We start from the raw sequence: 13,656 nt of genomic DNA on the forward strand, positions 1-13,656 counted from the left end.
AAAGCTCCTCAGGTGAATAGGGACGTTAGGCAGTCATGCAACTTTTATTACTTCTGCATGTCCAAAGTCCCTAGTTGTCACCTTGGAAAATCAACCAGTAGCATCTTGCTGTTTGAAACCAATGGGCTTTCGTTTGTAGATGCTCTTCAGTTTCTCTAGTTTTAGGAAAGCTTAAACTAAATATTTTGGGGGTGACTCGCCTTTCCAGTGCTACTTTCAAGCAAAAGGTACCCATATGAACGAGATGTACCTTTGTAATGATGAGTCAAAAGGAAAAAAAAAAAAAAGGAAGGATGTAAGAATAAGTGATCAAAGATTCAGTAGAGGCTTCAATGTTGTCCAGATGATGAAACAAATATGACTGTTGTCTGAGGAAGCTGGAAACTCTTGCCAGCTCCATCCACACAAGGATGCTCTGTGACAGGCCTGCGGCCTAGGCCTCTGTAGATCTGGGTTCAGGCTTTCTGCCTGATTTTGTGCAAATTACTTGAGCCTCAAATACACAAAGATGTGCCGGTTTAACCATATAGCTCTTTGACCCCTTGTAGATTGACACTGAAGCACAAAGGCAATACTTTCTGTTCAATTTCACTGTTCTTCTGCAAATTGCTGAAGAAATGCCAATCCTTACCAAAGGGTTTTCCTGTTTTGGTCCAAGCTTCCCCCTGGGGTTGTAGCAGGCCCTTCTCCAGCTCTGGTCTGGCAGTGCCCATCCTGGGTGCGTTATGCTCCTTGTCGGCCCCACAGCTGGGTTTCCTTTGAGGAGCAGGTGCAGGGAAAGGGAAGGGAAGGCCATTTCTGTGGGTTTCAAATTTTGATGCTCAATTTGAGGCAAACTTCTATATTAACTTATAATTTACTATTCTTTTAGCAAAAATATTAATAATTTATTAAATAACTCTTTATATAAACTACGCATACAGGTTCATTAAAATTTAAAGCTAAATTAATGGCGTTTGATTTGTATTCCTGTTGTTGTGATAAATGTTTCCATAAAATGCTTTCCTCACCCTCGTATCCCCATGGCTACAGTGTTATGTCAATAGTTGAGGCTGGCTCAGTCACTTCCCTTCTACTCTCTTACGGGTCCTAATTTCTCACCAGAATCCCCAGGGGATTAACATAACATTGCTACGACAATCCCCGTATGTATTTTCTTACAATAATAAAGAACAATTTGGTGTTTAGAGAAGTCAAGGATTCACTAAAATAACCAAACAAAATGTTAGCTACTATTAACTATGTCCCAGGAAAAACTGCCAAAGGCTACAATTTGGCCTTTAGTAATTACTGTCGAGCTAACACCTCAGGATATTGTCCCAGTTCTCATTTCTTTAGTACCAACAGAAGAGAAACAAAGGACGTGATAATGTATGCCTTTATTTGTTACTCTGGAAAGCACGCAGAGGTTGCCCAATGGAAGGCTCTATAGAAATGCAAGAAGTTGGCTGACCAGCTGTGTTACCTGGCTGACTTCTGTGAATGCAACTTCCACTGCTTTGAGGTACCTGAAGGGGATGGACACATCCCTCCTGGAGGCACTGATGTGCCTGAAGGAGACAGAAATGGATCGCTCCTCCAGGAGCTGGGTGTTCTCGTGGGAATTTTGGTGGTATTGCTTCTCTTTCTCTATACAGAGTTAACTCAGCAGGTCCCTGTTTTTTGTTTTCATATCCAAACCTCTGCAACTCTCCTTGAACTGTCAAAACCCAAATATAGTAGAAAAAATCCCTGTGAAATTGTTGTATCTTGCTTTTCCAACGATTTGTCTTCTGCGTACCCTACCACAGCAACATTCTCCATCATGTTCCCTGTGACTCCTTCCCATGCTTGTCTCCACAGTTTCTCTGCAGTGCCTGAACTCCCTCCCACACTCCTATATCATTTGCTGTGCAAGCAACAGCCTGTATCGTGGCTGTCTTTGAATTATACATGTGCCAGCTGGTCGGCTGGCAGGCCAAACCGGAGGGGAGAGAGAAGTTCAGTGCAGGTGGATCTTTCTTCTAACTATCCACTGCAGACATCCTTCAGAAACCTCTGCTTGTATCAAATACATTTCAGATTGGCCAGCAAGTTCTGCCAAGTTCAAAAGTTACTAGAAAGGAAGTTGGCCCAGGCAGATGGCTGGGCAGACCGTATGTGCATATGTTCCACTTCCTTCAAATTTTGTCTGGAAATCATAGCAAAATTTAGGAATTCCCAACAGTTGCGCAGAAAGCAAATTTAAGTAAAACTAATCCTGCTGTTAGTAATTATTGCTAAAGATGTAGTTTACACAAGGGCATTGACCGGAAAGTAGACTGCTGTTGGATTTGAACAAGCAGACATACTGGGTCAGCCTCTTGCACTGAAGTGAGTGGCAGATTTCCATTTGACAAAAAAGCCAGTTTGGGCCCTTTCTTTCACCTCTACCCCTCTTTCCTACTTCCTGCTGATGAGCGTTTGGGGGTCATTAAAGGCTGCTCAAAGTGTGCAGTTTGTGGAGTGGCTTGGTCCGGGTATGGCTGTGCAGCGCCATGAGCAGGCTGGAGACACCATCCCGCAGAGCTTGTGCACAGGAGCGCTATCCGGCTCCGTGACCTAGGACCAAGGGAGCTGTTGGGGCACCGAGGCCCTGCACTGAAGGTGCACTGAAGGTCTTGGCTGAGCGTTCTCCGTGCGGGGAGTGCTCTCGGCTCTGACGGGTGGCAGGCACCCAGCCGAGCTGTGCTGCTCTTGTGCTGCCCTTCTGCAGCCTGGGGCACGGCGGTGGGCAGGAGGCTCTGCTTCACCTCCCCACTTGTTCTGCTGAGCCAGGGAAGTGGTTACAGACCTATTTATTTGTCGTTAGAGATGTCTTCCTAGAGCAGCTAACATTTTCTTCCAGTTCTTCTAATGAACGCTGTACTTCTAGGCTATTAGTGTTTGCATAGGCTGCATCGTGTTGTTTTAATTGCATTGACATCTCCAGCTTGTCGGGTGTGCTCTTCCAGCTCAGTGCTATGGCTCGTAAAGGTGCCACTGGGTGCCCGGGTGCTGATCAGAGGCTGCAGCACGTTTTCAGCATGCTTGAGGAAGGCGCATCCTCGAATGATAAAGAGCAATGGTGGAAAACATTGTCCTTAGCACCGTTACTGTGTTAGAGGGGATTCAAGTAGCTTTAACCTGAAATATGCTTCTCTTGAAGAGCATCAGGCGAGGTTGACTGTTAGCTCCAGATGAAATTAAAATGTCTCTGATTTGTTTGCAAATAGAAACAAAAACATATTAAAGATGCCTAAACACTGTGTGCAGAGCTGAACAACAAAAAATCGGTATTGTTTTAGAGATGTGCCCCTGAATTGTAAATTGTTCAGTAACATTAAGCAGTGTACAGCCTGAAACGTGACTGCCACTTAAATAGAGCCTTTTGTGTGCAGAGTCAGGAAGGCTGGCTGCTTGGCAATTCCTAGCTCTTTTTATAATTTCCTCCAGAAATAAGTGATACATTACTGCAATCTTTCTAAACAAGTGCTTAGAAGATTAATAGTATTGATAATTATCAATATGGTTCCCTAAACATGTACATTACTCCTTATAAATCCTGGTTCACATTACACAGTGCAAAGGAAATCACTCTGTGCTTGTTAATAACTCCCTCCTCCTTGGGGAAATAGCTGTGCTAGGTTATTTTCTTCACTGTAGGCTCCGGCCAGTATTTTAGAGAAACAGAAAGGGGGAAAAAAAAAGTATTGTTTTTTTTAAAAAAAAGTCACATTCATGTACCTCAGTGTCTTGGGTCTCAGAGCAGACAGGGTGCTTCAGGCTCAGTGGTCAGCTTCTACCCTATGGCGAGAGAAGCCAGAGATGGAACAGGGAGCTGTCTCTGACCTAACGGGAGGATTGCAAAGCAAACAACTGGCAAAGATGATGCAATTTCTACACTGCGATTCTGTTCTCCCCACAAATAGAAATATATTAAGTAACTTCATAATCATCTGTGCAATTTATGCAGATCCTACACACTTCACCACCTATTGAAGCTACTTGTACTCAGACTAATCTGAAAACGTCTCTGTTAAAGAATTTGAAAATAAATGTTATGAATAGCAAGCTAATGAAAAGAGTAATTAAACATCTAACCTTCTGCCGAGAGACCTATACGTACCTGATATTTTTGGTAAAACATCCAGAACAGCAATTGGATCCAAGCTATTCAGTGAAGCTTGATGCTCAGCAATATTCTGCCAACAGATGGCATTTTTCTAAAATAATGTGTTGAAATTTCTGTTCATTGTTTTCTGTGTTTTGTTTTTGCTTGTGGTAGAGCATGTTCAGAGCAGATGTATTTTGCAGAATATTTCACAGCAAAAGATGCGTCTTTCTGGAGCATATGCAAATTTCAGTTTTTTGCAAGCCTGGGGTTTCACCAGTTTCTGGTGGAAGGGGAGCAAAAGGGCACATATCTGGCCAGTTAGAAGTTTTTGCTTCAAATAGCAAGGGATAAGAGTTCCACCACCAGTGATTTAGGTTAGTTTTGAAGATTTTCATACATTTTCGAAAGAGTGTATTTGACCTATTTTTTAAGTAGTTTATCTGAAATTTAAAAATAGAAATATGACCTCTGCCAACCTAGGAAACTTTAGCTTAATTTCACCTTAGTACATTTGTGTGCAACTGAAAGCACAGTTACGATAGCATTATCAGTACTACCTCCTGCATGCATGTAATGCACAATTGCAAAGCCTATCTGCAAACATACAAAACGTGTTTATATGCATTTGTGTGTGTATATACAGGTGGATGGATATACGTGCACAGACCTTTGTCATATAGAATCCATAAGATTTCCTGTTGGTTTGCAACATGCGAGTGAGCTTAAAATCATGCTTTAAAGATTACGACAAGATGGGTAAAAATTGGTATCAATTTCCTTTCTCATTTCAGCTATTGTCACATAAACTGGCCCTTGTAGTGTCATTTCCCATTGCTGTTACAGACGGTAATGAGTAGCTGGTACAAAGATGATGCATCTGTATTACAGCCTGGAGACTGAAATCTTGTGAGATGATGGGTTGACAGGAGAGATACATTACTCAGGTGTCAGACGGTCTCTTTACACAAACCCAGCAAATGAGGTCAGGGTGCTGTTGAAAATTTTAAGTATTAAGTATGATTAGTATGTTTTGTTTTCATATGTCACTGCAGAACCTTAAGCTTTCAGCTGAGGCAGACGCTTGTTGAAAATTACCACAATTTACATCTTTAATGACATTGGCTAAAGCCTTAGATTTAATTAACTGTACGTTACAGTATGTTGACATATAGGGAGATGTGATTGTATCCAGAAATAACTGGCCTCCTAATAGCTGAAAAAATATGGATTATTTCAGTGACCAATGCCTCATTACGTTTTCAGGAAGTAACTTCATCTGGGCTGTTCTTCCTCATGGCAGCATTACCCATTCTGTGCCATTCCTGGTGAACTGAAACTGCCCTCAGCTCTGATCCTGAACTGGGGCTGTGTTCCGTAACACCTAGGTGCAAGGCAGTCTGTATTTTCTCAAGGCATACTTTGGAAATATTGTATCTAAATAATAGTTTTATGGTATATTTAAAAATAAATAATAATAATAATAATAAAAATAATAATTTCGACCTCATTTAGATGAGGTAAACCTACCTGAAGCTCTCCTCCCCAGTGGCATTTCTATTCTGCTTTCCTGCCCCTGGTCCTGTTTCTCCCTCTGCTTTTTAGCATTGCATCACAAAGCCAGTGCAGAAAACCTGGCAATAGCCTCACTTGTGGGACCACAGGTGCCTGGCTTTATGGGAATTAATTCACAGAGTAAGCACTGCTAAATGCAAAGTCGTCCCAGAAAGTCTGCAGCCTGTTTTTGAAATTCCTTGCTGTAGCTGGGCTTTGTGAGCTCAGCCTTCATTGCACCTTCAGCCAAATGGGGTGTGATATGGTCAGAAAGGCAAAGGTGAGTAACTGTATCGGTGTGTTACTAAAATACATCCTAATTACGTGTTTTGGCGAGAGAGTTCACCATGCCCAACATGTCAATAGCTATAATGTACATGCTAATGATAAATGTTGTTTATTTTGTTCTGTTATTAAGTCCTGTGATCTTTCATTGCTCATGTCAACCGTGACCGGCACGAACACCTTTAATTATCTTAACTTGCAGCATTAATTTTCTCTCAACCAACTGGAAGGGAATTTTTCAAGCCGCTGGCCCGCTGAATGGCCATATGCTTATTCCTCAGTCCTCCGTGATTTCAGATCAGGTGCCTGAAACGCGCAGGAGCCGGCCGCGGGCCCGAGTCCTGCCAGCCCGGCTCCGGAGCCGTGGCCGCAGTGCGGCTCGGTGTGCTCGCCGCGGCGGAACCGAGGCGGGCCGCAGTGCAGGCCGCGGTGCCACAGAGGGTTGGCACGCGTTAGGCTTAGAAACTGCTGCTGTAAATAACTTCTGTCCAGATGAGGGCAAAACCTGACAGTGTGTGCTAGGAACTATGTGGATCCAGCAGCGCGTATTCTGGATGACAGAAGAGAGCTAAGCGATTTGCTGCGGGTTGTTGGTAAGTGTGGATTTTAAGACTAAAAAAAAAAAGTCAGTGCATGCTGTAATCCAGAGAATCTCTCGGGTGTGCCACCCAGGTTTCCCTTATACACCTGTGCCAAAGTGAACCAGAAGATCTGGGGAGCAGTATGATGCCGACGACGTTAAAGGCCACGTGCATGTGGCAGGAAGCAGAGGTTGGGTCCCGGTCCCGTCAGCAAGCAGCCTGAAAGTCAGCCTGGCAGTCCTGTGCAGCTGTCCTGCAGCAAGAACTCATGTGAAGGGAATGAGAAACACTGCCAGGGCATCATTTTTTGGTACAGAGAAAATAGAGAGAATTTGAGCTTTAGAAGGCTTTGATGGGGTTGGCATGAGTAGCGCAACGGAACAAACACCTGCACCTCCTGGTCCCCTCCACCTGTAGAACTAGAGCATAACCCTCACATGAGGAGGCTCTGGCCAGTGAGGACCCTCTCCTGGCTGTTACTTGATGTACTTGAAAATCACAAGAAAAGAATCTTAAACGACAGGTTATTCAGTGATTTGAGCTTTCCATTTAGATTTTTACTATATAAAAACAGGAAGGCAATAGTTAAATCTTGCATCTCACTCTGAAAACTAACTCAGACTTGGAATTAAAGGTGTGAAATGCCATTCCTTCTTTGTTCCTGGCCCATTTTGCCTAGGTTGCAATGTATACCGCATGAGCTGTGCTACCTTTAGGCAAAGCAAAGTGTATTAAGCTGTATCAGCTTCTGGCGACACTGAGCATCAGTATAATTTTCCTCCAGGTCTAAGAATGTCACAAGGTAAAATGCTTATAAGGATATAAATGCTAAGAGAAACCAGGCTGAGAGAATATCTAAGATATAGCACATCTTTTCAAAGATCGAGGGAAAATAATAATAACAATAAGGAGCTCATAAAAGCTGTAATGGAAAAAAAAAAAATATGTATCGGACAACTTCTTGACTTCAGAATTTGCCTCATCTTGTGGCGTTCTCTTAAATCTGCAGGAGCCTGTAGGCAGTCAGACTTGCTCTGAGAGCAAGTAAGGTGAGAAATAGAAGGTCAAAAAATAAATAACTTGTGTTTTTAAAATAGGTGATGATTTTGCTCCTGCACATCCCTTCTTAAATCCTTTTTTGCAAGTCTTCTGTACTTTTCCCAGCAAAGATATTCAAGAGCAAATACTTTGCTGGGATTTCTATGGAGAATTATGAGGTTTGTTTGCTTTTGGCAGTAGTAATAATGCCAGTTGGCGTGTTATTGAGGGCTTAATGTTCTTTTCTAATACCTGGAAATGGAAAGATGCTTTCAGTGACAGATGAGTTTTGTTGCATTCGGAGAACTTCATCCAGGCGTGTAGAGGCAAACCCTGTGTCGGTGCCGCGAAGCTGCTGCTCTGCTCCCCCGGCAGCTCTGCAGCTGCTGCTCTGAGCAGGAGGCCGGGCACCACGAGTTGTCCGACAGCCAGTGAGCACTTCATATTTTGCATATATCTGCCAGGTAATCGAGTTTTCTTCTTAGATCCATTGTGAACTTGTGGGATTTGCACCGGGTGAAAGAGTCCCCTCGGAGGGCTGCTCGCTCAGCTCTTTGGGAGAAAGCACCCGGAGAGGTGCAGATAATGGTGCAGCCTAATGCAAAGGGCAGCAAGGCTTTATTATCTGCCTTGGTCACAGAGAGGCGTGCTCTTCAAATGCAGAACCTGAAAGCATAAAGTACTGCGCAGGGTTACAGGCATTTGGACTCAGCTTTGACTGGGTAGGTTTGGCAGATCCTCAGCAGGTGAGGACTGGCATTCTGGAGTGACATCCTGGAAACTGGCTGTTTTGTCTCCGTTTTTATTTACTGGGTTTGCATGTACAATATTTTAGGGTATTGTATTAACAGATATGCGAACAATTGGCTTAATGCTGTTTTGTAGCCTGAAAACACAATCCAGCTGTGTTCTGTGAAATGAAAATTTAAAACCATACAGATGCACGTGCCAAGGATAGCAGAATGTAATTACGATGATTGCATAATATTGCACTTGTTTTATTTAGAGGGGAGTAAGAAATTCTGTAAAGGGTTTTAGAAAGCTCTGCCCACACCAGGGCCATGTGAACAGTCCTTAGAGTTTCCAACAATTAAGCAAATTATAAAGGTTCCCAAAGGAAATCATGCATTGAGTAGGTCAAAAATAAACATTTTTTAAAATGTCCCTGAATACTGACTTGCATAGAAAATTGATGTGGTTTGCGGCAAGACTATAACATTGGATATATAGCATGCATTTTAATGTTCTCAGGCTAATTGTTTGCGTGGTAGGCAATAATGGCCCCAAATAAAGAGCTGAGAAGAGTCTTTAGATTGCACTTAAAAAAGGCTTTTCCTCAAATTTTATTTGCTTTGTTTTCACCGTTTGTTTGTTTGTTTCTTCTTCCACTCATCTGAAAATGTACTTTTAATATGAAAATGCTGCATTAAATGATTCCCATGAAACAAGCTTGTTTACTTGTTAATTGCACCTTTTAATGGCATGGAGGATGTGTATTTGACCATTAAATGTAGCATCTGAGCATCGAGCTCCCAGTGGTAGCTAGAAATTGTGCCTATAATTAGGTATTTTGTTCCATTCTTGCTCTGCCTGTCACTTAGACAGGCTGGTGAAGTAAAATGCGTAGTATGGAATTCCACCTCCCTTGGCAAAAGCAGAGCTTTGGGTCCCTTTTTCTTTCAGAAATACAACTGGAAAAGGCAGTACAGGCTGCTCCCCTGGATTTGGAATGCCTCTGTGACTGTAATGCCTTCCGTGCTGCTGGGAAGGAGTGGGGAGGAAGAGTCCCTGCACTGGAAAGGACGTGCACCAGTGGCAGATAAATATTTGGGGTGCTTAGCTGCAGGGCATAAGTGATTGCTTCCAGCCACTCTTTTTTTTTTTTTTTCTTCCCAGAGAGGTGAAAGAGGATGGTGGGAGGGGAAAAGGCAAGGTGCTGCTTAACTGCCAGTTTAGTATGCTGAAACGTGACGAGGCACAGAAGTCCTAAATTTGGCTTGATTAATGTAGGAAATGAAGCTCTGAATTCATTTGCAGGATTTTAATGGAACTTCAGGAAGACAGAAACATTGTCGATGCAATTGGAAGGCCCGTATTTTTCCACACCCAGACCAAACCAGCATCCCGTGTAGCTTTCAAAGCAGTAGCACACCAGGTGCCAGCGCTCACCCATTGCCAGCTCAGTGCCTGCCTGTCACCAGCCACCTCATTTTCCTCTTCCTTCCGCAGCCCCATTTCAGCGAGCTGTGACTGCAGCCTTAATGGAAGAGTTGCCCCAGGCAAAGCTTAATTAAAGTCCCATCAACCAGCCCTAATTTTCTGTGTACCAGTTACAGTGGTTGGGACTGATTGACTGAATATAACCTGAGCAAGATAATTTAATAGTGTTACTAATGCTGCAGCAATCCAGCCAGGGCCTAAAGGTGCTGAGTTTCACTCAGAATTTTTTATTTCTTTCATCTTGCTTCCCCGGCTCCTGGGTCATTATGCCATGAACGCTAGCCATGTTGAGAAAAATACTGTACCACTGATGGTGATTCTTTAAAAAAGGAAGACCAGGACCAAATAATTTGACTAGCAAGTACTGGTCTTTGAATCAGCTTGGGAATTAGTAGGATAAATAAACTAAAGCATTCTGAGTTGGCAGGCACTTCAAGATAAATGCTATCCAAATCACACACATGCCATTTGGTACGTCTCTAGTTATTACCCTTTCCATTTTCAAAGTAATATATCAGATTTGGCAGCTGCATTCCTTTTTCAGAACTGTAAATAACAGAAAAAGAAGTTATTAGCTCATAAGCAGAGATAAACAAACATCAAGGGATAATCCTCTTCTCAAAACCTGGGTAAGGTCAACTCTTGGCTCTGCCATGAAAAATAACTCAGAAAAGGAGTCTTGGGGAAAAAAAACTCAGAATTCCTGGATTTGTTTCTAGATGCCACTGTCATCCAGTCTTGCCATTTGGGACTTAAACTTTCAAATTGCTGAGCGTTATGGAAGTGTTGGAAATGAACATGTGATTTCAGCTGTTCACCTAAATATAAGAGCAATTACTTTGACCCAGTATCAATCTATCTTTTAGGTGCTTTGGTAGTCTGGATCGAGGGATTCTTGTAATCCTGCACAGTGAATCCCTTTGGTCTTGATTTCTAGGACAGGCACAGAGCAAGTACAAAACTTCAAACACGCAGGGAAGGTCTGTTAGAGTCCTTGGGCACGTACTGAAACTGCGTGCGCTGCTGCCTTGGCTTTCATCTCCTCTGCCGGCTTCATTATCCCAGATGCAGAACTTCCTTCGTCCTACTTAGCACTACGGCTGCATCCGTTGCCACTTTGAGATCTTTGGGTGGAAACAGAGCAGGAGCCGGACGGACCATTTTAGCTGCCTTTGTCAAGAGTCACGCGTAAGGTAGCCTTATCTGATTATTTATTGCAGACCTCATGACTTTTAAGTTTCTTATTTTCATTCCAGCTGCAACGTGGGTATATTTGAAATTAGATCCTTGCAAACGTGTGCAACCATCCTAACAAGCAGAAGAAAGCAAAAGGCTGCGATTGAAGGGAACTTCGCTGAGGCGCTTTCTGACAGAACTGTAAAATATTGAACAGCTTCTCTTATATGAGTATGTAACTGGGCCACCTCGCTTTGAAATGAAATCCTGCATCTTTCCCTTCCCTGCTTCGTGCCATGGCGTGTGCAGCCGTGGTGAGCCGGGCCCAGCATGGTGTGTGCAGGATGGCTGCGTCCAGCGAGGACTCACGGCCGTGCTGTGCTCTGTGCTCACCTCCATCACGGGTGCCAGGCCTCATCTTCAGCTATGCTTTGTCTAAGGCCGTGACGCTGAAGGACAAGCAAGTTTATGCCAAAGGGCATAAAATGTGTAAAGTAGGCCAGGCGGCTATGCTTGTAAACTGCTTTCGTTGTCCCTGTCAGGGGCCAGACAAGCAGTAAATTGCTCCTTTAATTAAGCAGCATTTTATCTCCTTATATATGGCCGCAGGAACATCAGGAGTTGGCAAAAGTGCAGGCTGTGAGCAGTGGGACAACTGGGAGGTTTTTCAGGCTGAAATCTGTCGTTTGTGAGTTCTGCCAGTGAGACCCGCTCTGCGCAGCGCTGCTCCCCACGCGGAGCTGTTACTTTCTGCATCTAAAATATTAAAGTGAGCTTAGCCTAGTTCGTGAAATATGGAAGACTGTTAGACTTGGTTGTGTTTTGAAAAGTTTGACAATGAAATATTCTGGAGGTGAAACTTTAGGTGTAACACAACTGGCATCAACGTGGATCCCCCCAAAACACCCTGTCATTCCGAGCCCCGGGCTGGGGGCTGAGTACTGAAACTAGTTGTAAACCACTTCAGGATGAAAAATACCCTTAGATTGCTTCTGCTTGCAGAAGATAGATTTGCTCTAAGCTATCAGCTTAAATAGATAAGCACTGTGTATTATAAATGTACATTTGGAAGAATATGTTCTTTTTTAATTAAAAAAATGCAGGGACTGCGGGATGAATACTGAAGATGCATGGTCCTTCTCCTTCCATTACTGAGAAGACAACACAAAGCTGGAGTCAGATATAAAACCATTAAAATAATTAATTTTCAGTTTTATTGTGTGTCAACAGGAATGTATGATAATAAGCATTATTGCAAAAATTGTAGCTTAAGCATTTTTCTCTAAATCGGTGTTGTGCTAAAAATGTCCTTCGTTTAATGTAGAACAAATAGCCTTTGGAGCTCATTAAAGAAGTTATTACGAGCGCTCAGGGGAACTTGTATCCGTTGCTCTCAAAGCAGGTGGGGTCGGTGGAAAATGATGACAAATATTAAGCTAAACAAACAGTACGAGCAGAAAGGGAAGGAGGACAGTCAGGCTATGTAGGCTGAGATCTGCTTACTAGGAGACCACTGAAAAGGTGCCACGGAGTAGAAAGAAAAATGATTTTTCAGTTGAAACAAATCAGAAGTAGTTGAATGTGTCAGATAAAATGTGATGCAGATTTTTATGCTGCACCCAAATACCAGGTGCCTCTACTCCAGGTGGCAAGGGCTGGCACCAGGGGGATTTAACATGATGGGTGATGCACAGAGTCACCAGGCCCTTCTGTCAGCCCCGGGCCGGAGTGCAGTTAGGGAGAAAAGTTACGGTATTGGGTAAAACACTGTATTTGCTGTGTCTGGGCAAGTGCTGGAGTAGGTTCACATCTTTCTCTGGTAGTTTGGCTTATCGCTGCAGTTATCTGTTTAAGGGATTTTAGCTGATATTTTGCAGGAGGCTTTGTTGACTGTGTGTTATTGACATATTCTTAGCTTAAAACTGTTATCATGTTAAAGCCCGGGATTGAAAAACTAATTACAAGACATTAATAGCTAAGCCCGAAGAGCTAAGTCATGCAAATATTGCTGTCTGGGAAGTTGAATATACAGAAACTGAGCTGCTGACTTAGTGCCTGGAGCCTGCAAGCAATCTGCGAGGTGGCAGTAGATCGGGGCGCAGTGCCGCACAGCTGGTTCCCGCTGTGGTGCCAAAGGAAGGGCGCGACTGGTACAAACGTCCTGTTGGGGAACGGGGCTCTTTTTCCTGAGCAGGTTAATTATCAGTAATGTAATTATTTTTGTACTGATTTTTATTTTAATCAAACAGTGCATGAAACAATTTAGTTCAGAACAAATAGCTTATTACAGAAATGTTTGTGGTGGTGAGAACAGAAGCGACGATGTTTAAATTACACACGGATATCGAGTTACTTTATTCATTAAAATGAACAATTACGTTGGGCCTTATGAGACAGACTAAGCATTTCTTGTTAATGTTATTCTGTAGCGAGCATGCCGAGAATTAATACAGGGAACAGATCCCGGCCGTCCAGCTCGAGGTGTGTGGACGGGGGTGCGCAGGAGGCTCACCCCACGTGCCTGCCGCCTGCCCCGGCTCTCGCTGCTGTGCTCCGGGGAGCTGAGGGGCAGCTGCCCCCCCTGCAAGGGCCCAGAGCAATTTTCAGCCTTGTTTGTGGAAATTGGCATCTAGAAATGAACCCAGCAAATAAAGTAAGTAGGAGTGTGCGGCCTTGAGGAAGCATTAAGCA

At 43.4% G+C, this 13,656-nt stretch overlaps 1 protein-coding gene across 4 annotated transcripts in view; it reads left to right on the forward strand.

The window, feature by feature from the left end:
- The window catches only part of GRM7 (glutamate metabotropic receptor 7), a 259,133-nt gene that overhangs the window by 184,820 nt on the left and 60,657 nt on the right, over positions 1–13,656 (forward strand). The window lies entirely within an intron of this gene.

Source organism: Oxyura jamaicensis, chromosome 12, assembly GCF_011077185.1.
Source record: "Oxyura jamaicensis isolate SHBP4307 breed ruddy duck chromosome 12, BPBGC_Ojam_1.0, whole genome shotgun sequence".
Taxonomy (NCBI): domain Eukaryota; kingdom Metazoa; phylum Chordata; class Aves; order Anseriformes; family Anatidae; genus Oxyura; species Oxyura jamaicensis.